Genomic DNA, 13,519 nt, shown 5'->3' on the forward strand with positions numbered 1-13,519 from the left:
GGTCTGAGGAAGGCAGCTGGTTCTGGGGGGCACCATGAAGGATGAGCTGGGCATCTGTGGCCTCAGACCTCTGCAGTGGCCTGGACAAGCTTTGCCCAAGACAGATGCTCTGCACCAAGAGGCAGCAACCCGACTGGTTTAGACTGACAGCTGCCTACCCGATTTCTCCTCTTATGTCATACTAATAGCACCTATATTTATTTGGTAATATGCCCAGCTTAAAGAAACAAACCACCTCTTCCCTTATAGCTAGGTATGACTGTGTGAATAACTTTGGGTTAAGATTTAAGGTGAACTAGTATTTGGGACTTCCAGGAGGGGACATGTCCCCTTCTGCCTGTTCCCTCCTCTTTTTGCTCTCCTGTGGTATGGAATACACAGTAACCAGAACTCTAGGAACCATCTGAGACCAGGAGGCAATCTTGGAAACAGAAGCCAGGCATTTTATAAAAAAAAGGAGTTTGGGGTACATGAACAAGCAAACAACCCTGGCCCTGTGATAAGGGAATAGAAAGACAGAAAGCAGCTGGGCTCCAGATGGCACTGTGAGGGTACAGCCCAGTCCTGCTGATCTCTGGGCTGACTTTACGTGAGAGAAATAAAGCTTCATGTGTTCTGCAACTGCAGTTCCTAACTGATATACTAGTTCTTTTCCAGGAAGCCCCAAGAGGGACTGCATTCTGGATTTATCCCAAGAAAGCTGAGTGGACAGTCTCATTTTTGGAACCAGCCATACAAGCCAGTGGGGAAAGTCCTAGAACAAGGAATAACTGCTGGTAAAAAGGTACATTTCCTTCTTTTCACTTCACTGTCTTGAAGAACCTTCTTAAGACACTTTCCTATTACGTTCTGAAGAACCTGGCTGGCAGGACTGACAACTTACACAATTTTTTTTTTAATTAAAAAAATTAACCCTCATCCATATAATGGCAAAAATAAATGCCTGGAGTTTCAGCACCTGTTTTCTCTGCATTCCCCACAATGCTCACAGAAGCAGAATTCGCACCTGATGGTATTCTGAAGAACTGGTATGAGATGGCTCAGATGCGTGGTTTCTGACTCACAAGCCTGAATCCTTTGCTGATCCCGCTTGATGAAGCCATCTGAATGTCAGGGGTGGCTGGTTACAGTTTCCTTTCCTTTAGCACATCACTTAGAAGTATTTCATCTAAATTAAACAGGCTCTGGCCAAGAAGCTCTTCCAGGGTTAAAAGGGTAAATTATAGAGTTACCACTCCTCTCTCTACCCACGCCCTACCAGAAAACCTTTAGATCCAAAAATGAGACCATCTCTGTGAATATTTGTGCTGCGACTTTTTTTTTTAAGAGTCCTTTTCAATGGTTGGCTTACTGTATTCTCAGATAAGCCTAGAAGGTTAGGTGAGCCCAGCAGAACCCTGTCACAGCATGGACACACGAGGGTGAGCACAAGTGCCAGAATTCTCCCCCACTCTCCCCTTCCTTTATCAGTGGTTTCTTCCCTATTCCAGTTTCCCGCTTTCCAAGTATCAACCTGCCCTGGCGCAGGAGAGCTGATCATCACAGCCCCAAAGCAAGGGAGGTGTTTTCACACTCCTCTCAGAGCCATCCCTGGATGCCTGCTTTAGATCAGAAATTCAGCTTTGGAAAAAAAAAAAGAAAGACCTGTTTTCAGGGCCTTTAGGGAATGATCTAAACCTACGTCTGTACTACTTTCATCTTATTCACTAGTCCTGTCTTTGCACCCTTCAAACAGCACTGGCTCCTCCTCCCATTCTACCCACATTTTAGTAGCAGAATCTTCCTTTAAGCTGCTGCAGCCTCACCTACTGTTGGGCTCCACACACACTACCTTCAGACTCCAGGGCTTCAGCGGATTGCCACAGAAACCAGAAAAAACCTGCTCACAGACCCAAGGTGGCCTTATGTTCATTTTCTTCAAATCTGACTTCTTAACCCTTCTTCCATCAGCCAGTAATACAGCAGTGCAAGTACTGAAGGAATTTCAGAGCTGCACTAACACAGCTCTTTCATTTCCAGTGTGAGACTAACGAACTGAACCATTCTGCAATCTTGCACAGACCAAAAACCACTGGGAAAACATTCAGTCATCTCTGCGAAAATGCTTCAGAACCATATTCTAACAGGTATTAGACTCAGAATAGGGAGGTGATAAAGGAACCTGACTAATCCTAAAAAACAGTGCCATTTGTGAAGACTGATTGCATGTTGATTTACTAATAAGATATAATCAGCAACTGGCAGACATATGGAGCACTTTGTTGTCATCATTTTCTCAAAAGTTAATTTTTCCAGATACTCAGTGCAACCATTTTTGTGGTGGTGTTTTAGTCGCTAAGTCGTGTCCAACTCATGAAACCCCACGGACTGTAGTCCGCCAGGCTTCTCTGCCCATGGGATTCTCCAGGCAAGCATACTGGAATGGGTTGCCATTGTTGGACAAGTAAAGAACCCAGGGCCTGAAAGATTTACGTCCCAAAGAACTAAGGGCCTGACAGATTTACGTCGCTTTCCTAATGGATCATTTTTATTTTGGCCATGCGGTTTGTAGGTTCTCCGTTCTCCAACCAGGGACTGAACCTGGGCCACGGCTGTGACGGCCTGGAGCCCTAGCCACTGTGGCACCAGGGAACTCCCCAATGAGTCTTTCTTACAAGGAAAAACCACATTTACTAGTATCACATGCCTCGTTACTGCGCTAGTGCTTCACACACTCTTTCCTACTTCATGTTCATAACCACACTTGGAATGAATTATTCTCCTCATTTTACAGATGAGGAAAAAAAAAAAAAAGGCCCAGAGAGGTTATATGTCCTATTCAAGTTCTCAGAGATAGTAACAGCCAGAGACCGATCAGACCAGTTTTTTTTTTTCCCCCACTACTCCTAATCTGCCTTTGTAGTGGTGAACTGAATTTCCTAGCACCCAAATTTCTGAGGTACTTCTTAGCAAACTGAGTTGTGAGAAATAAGCAGGGAGCCCATTTTGAACAAAGCTACTAACTGAATGCCAGTGTCCCTTTGCTTTATACAAAGCAGAAGGCTTCTGGGAAAAACAAACAAAAAAAACTTGACTTCAAAGTAATTTCTGTGAAGCAAATCCTACTTGTTTACCACTACAGAACCCAAGATGCATTCCCAAGGAAAGAATCCCCCAGGCTGCTTCGTCATAAATATTTGGTAAAGGGGAACGATGGGCCACCTTGGCAGATGTTGGGCACGGCTGCAGATTAGCAGCAGTGTATCCTTGCCAGATCTCCTGGCAGCCCGGCTTTGTGCTCCTCCTGCTCAGTGAGACACCCCCACCAGGACCACAGGGAGTCTTCCTGAGCTTGGGGAGCCTCTGACCTCACTCTGGTGGCTTCTAGAAACTGTGTGTAAGACAGTAGGACACATGCTGGCACGGGGATTTGAAAACAGATTTTCTTCTCCAGCTTGGTGTGAATAAGCACAGTAATAATCAGAAAGCCATGCTTCTTTTCTGGGACTCAGTTTCCCAACTGTCCACTGAACAGCCCTCTGAGCTCTCAACATCTCTAAAATTCTTCCCTCTTTGTCGGTGGTTCTCAATAGAGGGGTGGAGTGGGAGGAAGATTCTATGGTCTGAAGTATTTTGCAGGTTTTCTGTGGGTGTTTCCCCTGGAAGAAGAAATGGCAACCCATTTCAGTATTCTTGCCCGGAAAATCCCAAGGACAGAGGAGCCTGGTGGGCTATAGTTCATGGGGTTGCAATGAGTCGGAAACAACTGAGAGACTAAATAACAACGAAAGACTGGGGCGGGGGGAAGGTCCTACTGGAATTTAATGGGAAGAAGTCAGGGATGCTGCTGAACAACGTACAGTGCTGGAAGGACACCTCCCCTCCACCCCTGGGCAACAGAGTTATCTGGTCCAAAGTGGTAAGAGTGCCAAGGTTGAAAAACCCTGATATTAGCTACTTCTGCCTTCTAATGGTTATGAGGCTGAACTATCAACAAATATTTATATACATATATATATAAAATAGCTTGAAAAATGCCTAAATCCAAGGCACTCATTCATATAAATTAACAATTTTGTAAATTATAAATTCCACATCCGAGGTAAAATTACATGATATCTAGGGTTGCCTTAAAATATTTCAGGAAAAAAAAAAAAGGGATCTGCTCCCCCCACCACCTGCCAACACACACACAAAGCATAAGACACGGTCCTTGACCTGGCAGAGCTCACAGCTGAGGGGAAACAAGCCAGCCAACAACCTCCACACACAAGGGATGCTATTTGGGAGCATAAGAAAGAAGTGAAAAGTGAAGTGAAAGTGAAAGTCGCTCAGTCGAGTCCGACTCTTTGCCTTGTACTATACATCCATGGAATTCTCCAGCCCAGAATACTGGAGTGGGTAGCCGTTCCCTTCTCCAGGGGATCTTCCCAACCCAGGGATCAAACCAGTCTCCAGCATTGAAGGCAGATTCTTTACTGTCTGAGCTACCAGAGAAGCCTGAAGAAGCATAAGAAAGGGACCACTCTAAAAACAGAAGTGGAAAAGCCAGGAAGGGATTCAAGAAGGAAGCAAGATGGGAGGAAAGTCCAGAGAAAAACTAGTCGGTCTCACAGAGACGGCAGTAAAGCAGTGTCTCAGTTAAGGAAGGCAAGAGGTGTGCATGCCAGGTTGCTTCAGTCGTGTCCAGCTCTCTGCGACTCTATGGACTGTAGCCTGCCAGCCGCCTCTGTCCGTGGGATTCTCCAGGCGAGAATACTGGAGTGGGTTGCCATGCCCTCCTCCAGGGGATCTTCTGATCCAGGGTTCAAACACATATCTCCTATGTCTCCTGCCCTGGCAGACAGTTTCTTTACCACTAGCGCCACCTGGGACACAGAGGAACTGCACTGCTGCTGCTGCTGCTAAGTCGCTTCAGTCGTGTCCAACTCTGTGTGACCCCATAGACGTTAGCCCAACAGGCTCCCCCGTCCCTGGGATTTTCCAGGCAAGAACACAGGAGTGGGTTGCCATTTCCTTCTCCAATGAACGAAAGTGAAAAGTGAAAGTGAAGTCGCTCAGTCGTGTCCGACTCTTAGCGACCCCATGGACTGCAGCCCACCAGGCTCCTCCGTCCATGGGATTTTCCAGGCAAGAGTACTGGAGTGGGGTGCCATTGCCTTCTCCGAGGAACTGCACTAGCTCAGGCTAAAGGCAGGTAATTTCAAGAGGGGGACAGCAAGAGAAGGCCAAACGGCCGGGTCTTCTGTATCATACTAAGGAATCTAGATGCCTCCCTTGACCTGTATTAAGAAGCTCTTAGAAGACTGAGCAGCAGAGTCACATGATCATACTTTAAGGGAACTGGAGGCAGTTTATCTGTGTGTTTCAAGACTCTGGAAGAAAAGGGACTGGAGAGAGAGAGAATTCCAGTAGTGAGTCAGGGAAGAAAAATGGTGCAGCCATCTGAGAAAGGAACTAAAAGGAATGAGGCTTAGTAGGGATGACAGGAATGATAAGATTAAATTCAAGAGATAATTTATGATTATAACTGATGTCATCAAAAGAACTCCAAAGTAGAGATCAGAGAAGTTTGCCTATGGAGACCAAAATTGGGATTATCAGAGAATGTACGAAAGGACTTTAAAAAAATCAAATGAATTTAGTAGATTTATAGATGATGGCCAAGGAAGAGGCTGAAGCTCCTTCCATTCTCAGATTGTGAAGATTTTCAGTTCAGTTCAGTTCAGTCGCTCAGTCGTGACCAACTCTCTGCGACCCCATGAATCACAGCATGCCAGGCCTCACTGTCCATCACCAACTCCCAGAGTTCACTTAAACTCATGTCCATCGAGTCGGTGATGCCGTACAATAGATATGATACTGTAGCTGGGAGTGTCTGCTGGGCTGGTGTAGGAAACGGCTGCCCTGGTCCAGCTGTCTTGGTCACCCCTACTGGCCTTGACAAATAGAGTCAGCAGTCTGGCTCACTAAGCTTAGTCTCTAACCACAACGCTGTAATTCTTGCCTTTTCCATCAAATTCTTGGTCGCCATTCTATATGCCATTCTCCCTGGCTAAGAGTTCTTCTCTTTCTTGTTCATTCTGGACATCCCTACTCACTTCAATCTTTCTAGTCCCCTCAAGGAAGATTTCCAAGTGGACTGGAAGCCTGTTTCTTCCTTCAGTGCTCCATCTGCAACCTCTACCCACCTCCTTTATAACCTTCACAGTATTACACTGTAATCATCATTTGCATGTTGTCTGGAAGGTGAGCTGCCGCCAGGGCACATGTGTTCCCAGGATGTAACACCCTGTCTGGTACTACCAGGTATTCAACAAATAATGGCTGAAGAACTGTAGAGTGAATGAACTCATGGAAGAGGTCAGTGGAGGATTCCTTTGGGCCACCTTACAAAGGTTTTCATAGAATTCCTAAGTGACTCCTAGCTCTGGGCAAACACCTCAAGATGACCTTCTAAGTCACCAAGCTATATTCACATGTGATTAAGCTCATTTTAAAGCTTAATCCTGAGCTTATTACTTGTGATATGTCTTCCGTAGCCTGGAACTTTTGACAGAGATAAGACAGGCTGGGAACATATGTTTCCAGAAGTACATCTTAAACAAAGGCCATGTTGGAAGGAAATGGCAAGAGGGCTAACGTTTGTTAAGCACCTACTATAAGCCATAATGAATCCGAGAGGCAGATAACTTAGCGAGCTCACTGGGCAGGATGTCGGTCTCATGTCACCATTGTTCTAGTGATTTGGAGCATGTCTCGTGTTTCTGCTGTGTGGTCTTGTTGTGAGGCAAGTCTGCTTCATTTTGTGGTTAAGCAAACCTGCTTTCTTGAGTGATCATTACAGGGGTCTTCCATACTTCCTTCTCTACTTCTGGTGTGATTAATCAATCACTTACTTCGTCCCTTTACTCTGTCCCTATCGGTGTTATAGGGCTTCCCTCATGGCTCAGATGGTAAAGAATCCTCCCGCAATGTTGGAGACCTGTGTTTGATCCCTGGGTTGGGAAGACCCCCTGGAGAAGGGAACGGCTACCCACTCCAGTATTCTGGCCTGGAGAATTTCATGGACTGTATAGTCAACGGGGTTGCAAAGAGTCACACGTGACTGAGTGACTTTCGCTTTCACTTTTGGAACTGTGAGAGAATACATTTCTGATATTAGGGTTTCCCTGGTGGCTCAGATGGTAGAGTCTGTCTGCAATGTGGGAGACCCAGGTTCGATCCCTGGGTCAGGAAGATCCCCTGGAGAAGGAAATGGCAACCCACTCCAGTGGTCTTGCCTGGAAAATCAAAGAGTCGGACACAACTGAGCGACATCACTTTTCACTTTCATCAGTGTTATAGACCCCTGCTCCTCAAAGTGTGGTCAGAGGACCACCAGCAGCAGCACCACCACCTGGGAGCTGGTTATAAATACCCAATGTCAGGCCTCACCCACACCTACTGAAGCAGACTGTGTTTTTAAAAGATCCCCAAGTAATCTGTCTGCAATATAAATACTGAGAAGCACTGTTGTAGATGCAGTATATCTGGGATCAGTGAAGTTAATTAATGTGCCTAAGGTTACTGTGATATTGTGATTTATAATAAGAATTATTATATTTGGTCTTTGTCCCAGTTTCTGGCAAAGAACTCCTAAAACCCTTGGAATTTCCTAAGTGATGAAAGTCATAACGGTGTCTCTTGTTATGTTAATGTTATGTTGCTAAGAGAACCAACCAAGATATTAGAGTGATTAGAGGATTTCAACTTTCAGTCCCAACACCAGACCTGGGAGGGCAGTGGGGCTATAGATTTATCAATCACAAACAGCCAAAGATTTAATCAATCACACATTGGTAATAATGGCTCCATAAAACCCCAAAGGAAGGGGTTTGGCGAGCTTTCCAAGTGCTGAGAGAGTGGCGTGCCCGGAGAGGGCATGGACGCTATGTGCCCTTTCCCCACATTTTTCCTTTACATCTTATGTTTGGCTGTTCCTGAGTTACATCTTTTTATAATATACTGGTGTGCATGGGTGCTAAGTCACCTCAGTCATGTCTGACTCTGTGGACCCTATGGACTGTAGCCTGCTAGGCTCCTCTGTCCATGGGATTCCCCTAAGAATACTGGAGTGGGTTGCCATGCCCTCCTTTAGGGGATCTTCCTGACCTAGGGATCAGACCTGTGTGGCAGACAGGTTCTTTACCACTGGCACCACCTGGGAAGCCCAATATACAGGTAAATAAAAGGTTTCACTCAGTTCTGTGAGCTGCTTGAGCAAATTAATTGAACCCAAGGAACAGGTCTTGGAAACTTCTGATTTATAACCAATCGGTCAGAAGTACGGGTAACAAGCTAGGCTTTAGAGTAGTGTCAGAGGGGAATGGGGTGGTCTTGTGAGCCAAAGCCCTCAACCTGTAGAAATCTGCTGTTGTCTCCAGGTCTACGGAGTCAGAACTGTAGTGAATTCTAAGACAGCCTTCTGGTGTTCCAGAACTACTTGTTGGTTTGAGGAAACCACCCCCACCTCTGCCTTGGAAACTGAGCCTCAAAGTACCTAGTTTAGTTACACAACTGGTATAAGCTGGGATTTGAACTCATGCCTGCATGTTCTATAAGCTTTCCCCCATACACTGCTATTAAGATCTATGCCAAGCTTACGACTTAGAAATTCTAACACATCTAACTTACTAGAAAATATATAGAAAAAACCTTAGTATAACAAGATTCGTTAGGTTGACATTATAAAAAAATGTTCACATCCCACATTATAGAAATGCTCCCCCTCCTACCACTCACCTCCTACCTAATACAAAAAAACTTAGTAATAGAGCTTTTCTGCCTTGCCCTGCCATGACAATATTATAAATTTTCCTCTTTATTTCTAGAAATAACTAAAGGTTGCTTTGATGATTAAAAGTCATTTAACTCTAGCTTTCAGACGTCTCCTTGAGAGACTTAAAGCACAGGATCACGAACATGGGCTTTGGGTTCTAGCAGCAGCTGCTGCTGCTAAGTCGCTTCAGTCGTGTCTGACTCTGTGCGACCCCATAGACGGCAGCCCACCAGGCTCCCCCGTCCCTGGGATTCTCCAGGCAAGAATACTGGAGTGGGTTGCCATTTCCTTCTCCAATGCATGAAAGTGAAAAGTGAAAGTGAAGTCGCTCAGTTGTGTCCCACTCCTAAGGACCCCATGGACTGCAGCCTACCAGGCTCCTCCATCCACGGAATTTTCCAGGCAAGAGTACTGGAGTGGGTTGCCATTGCCTTCTCCGCAGACGTTCATTTAAACTGTGCACGATTTGAGAAAGTACTTTACTTCTTGGGGGCTGTTTCCTCAGCAATAAACCAGACTAATGATACACCACACGGAGCTGATGGCAGGGATAATGACATCATGGATAAACTGGAACACAGCAAACACTTAATAAATGTGAGGCACCATCGCAGCCATCATTGTCCATGGTAACCTCAGACTGGCTGGTACATCATCAGGAGAATCAGCCTGCTAACGAGGCAAGCAAACATTGTTATTCCACAAGTTCGCCAGCCAGCAGGCATGCTTAACAGAGACATGATTTATTAGTAATCAATACATTTAAGAAAGTTGTAGGCATATTTTTAGTGATTATCAAAATGATACGCTTAATTTATTTTATGGTAACCCTGCAGCAAATATGGAATAAATTAACCATCATTTTCTTTCTACTTTGGAGCCAGAGACAAGGGAAAAAAATGTTACAAGGGGGGAAAAATGTAAGGGATGTAGAAGAGACAAGGGAGAAACACTGAATGCGATGTATATCAGTACCACGGCCACACTGTACAGGGGCAAAATCTTACAGGATACGAAGCACTTCCCCACGCCTTATCTTATCCAGTTCTCACACACTGTGAAATAGTATAATCTCCCTCTTTAAAGGTGGGGAAACTGAGGTTCAGAGAGCAAATGACTTGCCAAAGTCACAGAGCTGTGGTACAAACACAAATCTAGACCTTGTGAACCCAGCCCAGGGCTCCTTTGTAATAGGCTACGCAAACAGAGGTGCTTAGCCTCAGAAAATTACCCCATGATGGTCCACTGCAAGGTTGTCCAGCCCCAACCCAAGGCTGACCTCCCCAACTTAACACAGAGATCCTTTAATAAACCCGCATCTTAAAGAGAAAAGGTCTGCTTCTCTTTCACCTGATACCTGAGAATAATTTGTGTTTGGGGATCCTTTGTTTGGCTACCAGAAAAGAATATTCAACATCTTTTCAACCTCCTTCTTATGCTAATTACAGTTCATCAGCATCTGGACACCCACAAGCAAAATCAATCTGACTATAAAAGCAAGCCAAAGACATTTTCCTACCATAAAGAAAACAAACAAGTAAGGCTGCAACATGATTAAATACACAGAGCCATTTCCCCAGCAACCTGCAAGCTGCTGTGTATAAAAATCACATCCATACCACAAGAATCCAGGAAGGTGGACACTAACAAACACTTCACACGTGTATTCTTTATGAGCAGTGAAATGTATCCGGGTCTATTTTCAGTTTATCTCCTTCTACACTATATCCGCTGTTAGATGCCAACATCTATGACACCCTAAAATACTCATACATTTAAAAAAACATTTGAAAGGCATCTTCACTTCTCTTAGAACCAAGTGAACTGAGATGCATTGGCCTTTAGTCCTCACCGCCTTTCCTTGCTGTACTGAAGTCCCAGCACATTCACAACTTGGAAGAGCCAGCCTCACCACCCAAGCCCAGCTTACCCTTTCCAAAATGCTATCACCTCTACAGCCGAATCATCTCACCTGAAATCTATCCTGCCTTCTAAAAATATACAGTCCAGTTTCCTAACTGTACTGAATGACTCAACCCTGTCAAGTATGCCCAAGACACACTGAGTAAAAACAGGTTACAAAATAGCATATACACCATGCCTCCAATTATACAAAATTATATTCAAGCCTCATCCCTAACACAGATGTTTGAATGGAAAGTGTCCGTGACATTTCTAGTGATTAACTCTGGGTGGTGAGATTGGGAGTGATTTTTACTTTCCCTCCTTTCTTTTCCACAATGCTTGACTTTTTCTACACTAGGTTAATTATTCACACTCAGAAAAAGTAATAATGACATATTTAATAAGCCTTCCCCTAAGATCCACCATGTCAAGAATCTTCTCTTGGCCCAGAGAGAAAGTGAAAAGTATGCTCACCAAGGCTTATGCTCTGAGCATTTTAGCCAGTGGTTCTCAGCACGAACTGAGCAACAGGCTCTGGAGCTTCTAAAAATTACAGAGGTTTGGAGTTCTCATCCTGAGAGTTCCCGGGGTGGGGCCCAGGCACGTGTATCCTGTTAAAGCTCTTCAAGTCTTACTCACCATCAGTAAGGGCTGAAAACCAGGGAGCCAAAGAGGGAGAAAACAGGCCCGAGCGCCGAGTGAAGGGTTCAAGGGCAGACAGCTGTAAAGGAAGCAGATGGCAACGCGTAGGAGCAGAGACTGAAGGCTGAAGCAGTGCCGAGCTTCAGGCCTCAGAGGCCTGAAGAGAAGAGACCATCGGGGGACAGATACCCCCGAACACTGGAAGCCAAGAAGAGGTGAACAAAGCATGGCAGGGCGAAACGTCCGGAATTGAGAGTTTATGCAGTACTGGGTGCAGGACTGCTGATGACTGAAAAGAAATCAAATAGGCAAAGATACCACGCAGCAGTTTAAATCAGGCCCACTGCTTCTGGGCAAGTTCTGATTTATGATTAAAAGAAGAATTACAAGAGCACTGCATAGGATTCAATTTTCAGAAACCACGGAAAAATCTTAGCTTAAAATCCTAGTAAGGCCAAAGCTGTGACTTTGGAAAATGACAACTTCTTTATGCCTCAGTGTTCTCACTTGTAAAATGTAGGTAATAATATATGGCTCACAGGGCTCTTGTGAGGATTAGGTGAAACGATATAATGAACTGTGTTCACCTGATAGGCTTTTGCCTATCAGAGTACTGAACAGAAAAAGCCCCCAAATAGTAACATTAAGAAGCATATCATGGTAAAGATGTGAAGAGCCGACTCACTGGCAGAGACCCCCTCTTCTGAAGGCACAAGAAGAGGGCAGCAGAGGATGAGATGGTCAGACAGAGTCACCGTTCAATGGACATGTTGCTGTTGCTCAGTCGCTCAGTCGTGTCCGAGTCTTTGTGACCGCATGGACTGCAGCACTCCAGGCGTCCCTGTCCTTCACTATGTCCCGGAGCTTGCTCAAACTCATGCCCATGGAGTCAGTGATGCCACCCAACCACCTCATCCTCTGTTGCCCCCTTCTCCTCCTACCCTCAATCTTTCCCAGCATCAGGGTCTTTTCCAATGAGTCGGCTCTTTGCATCAGGTGGCCAAAGTATTGAAACTTTAACTTCAGCCTCCTTCCACTGAATATTCAGGGTTGATTTCCTTCAGGATTGACTGATTTGATCTCCTTGCTGTCCAAGGGACTCTCAAGAGTCTTCTCTAATACCGCAGCTGGAAAGCATCAATTTAATCTCACATCTGTAGATGACTACTAGAAAACTTAGAGCTATGACTATACAGACCTTTGTTGTCAAAGTGATGTCTCTGCTTTTTAATACGCTATCTAGGTTTGTCATATCTTTTCTTCCAATGGATATGAATTTGAGCAATCTCCGGGAAATAGTGGAGGACAGAGCAGCCCGGTGTGCTACAGTCCATGGGGTTGCAGAGAGTCGTACATGACTTTGCAACTGAACAACAACACAGTAGAGATTATGTGTTGAATTTTAATAAACCAGGTTATTATAAGCCAGGTTTAACTACTTAATTACTGTCTAGCTGGTAAGTTATTCCTCATTTTGGCACCACCTAACGCTAAAGACGGAGAAGGCAATGGCAAGCCACTTCAGTACTCTTGCCTGGAAAATCCCATGGACGGAGGAGCCTGGTAGGCTGCAGTCCATGGGGTCGCTACGAGTCAGACATGACTGAGCGACTTCACTTTCACTTTTCACTTTCACACATTGGAGAAGGAAATGGCAACCCACTCCAGTGTTCTTGCCTGGAGAATCCCAGGGACGGGGGAGCCTGGTGGGCTGCCGTCAATGGGGTCACACAGAGTCGGACATGACTGAAGTTACTTAGCAGCAGTAGCAGCAACGCTAAAGAAATAACCTATAAAGGTTTGACTATTTCTTGACTGCTGTTTCCACATTCCTGGTATTGGTTTTACTTCTGTAAAGGAGATATGCTGCATACTAAACTATTTCTATAAAATTTAATCAAGATAATAAATGAAAACTAACAGAGTCATATTGACAAAATAATAGATGTACCAGTGAAAAATTCTATATCCAAAATAAGAATTCAGCTAATGCTGCCACTGAAGAACTAAGTTTCTCCCTGGCAAAATGAAAAACGCAGAGGAAAAACAGTGATAAATGTTTCTCCTTCATTCTTTCCACCCAGGCCCTCAATATCAAAATTGAGTTTATGCTAAATTAGCTGAAATAGTCAAAATAATTAAAATTAGTACTATACCTATGACATATAAAAA

The 13,519-nt window shown here is 44.7% G+C and overlaps 1 protein-coding gene across 1 annotated transcript in view; it reads right to left on the reverse strand.

Moving 5' to 3' along the window:
- Nucleotides 1-13,519, reverse strand: part of CTNNBL1 (catenin beta like 1) — a 163,478-nt gene that overhangs the window by 46,351 nt on the left and 103,608 nt on the right. The window lies entirely within an intron of this gene.

This window comes from Moschus berezovskii, chromosome 15, assembly GCF_049115385.1.
Source record: "Moschus berezovskii isolate FMDL1 chromosome 15, NW_MosBer_1.0, whole genome shotgun sequence".
NCBI lineage: Eukaryota > Metazoa > Chordata > Mammalia > Artiodactyla > Moschidae > Moschus > Moschus berezovskii.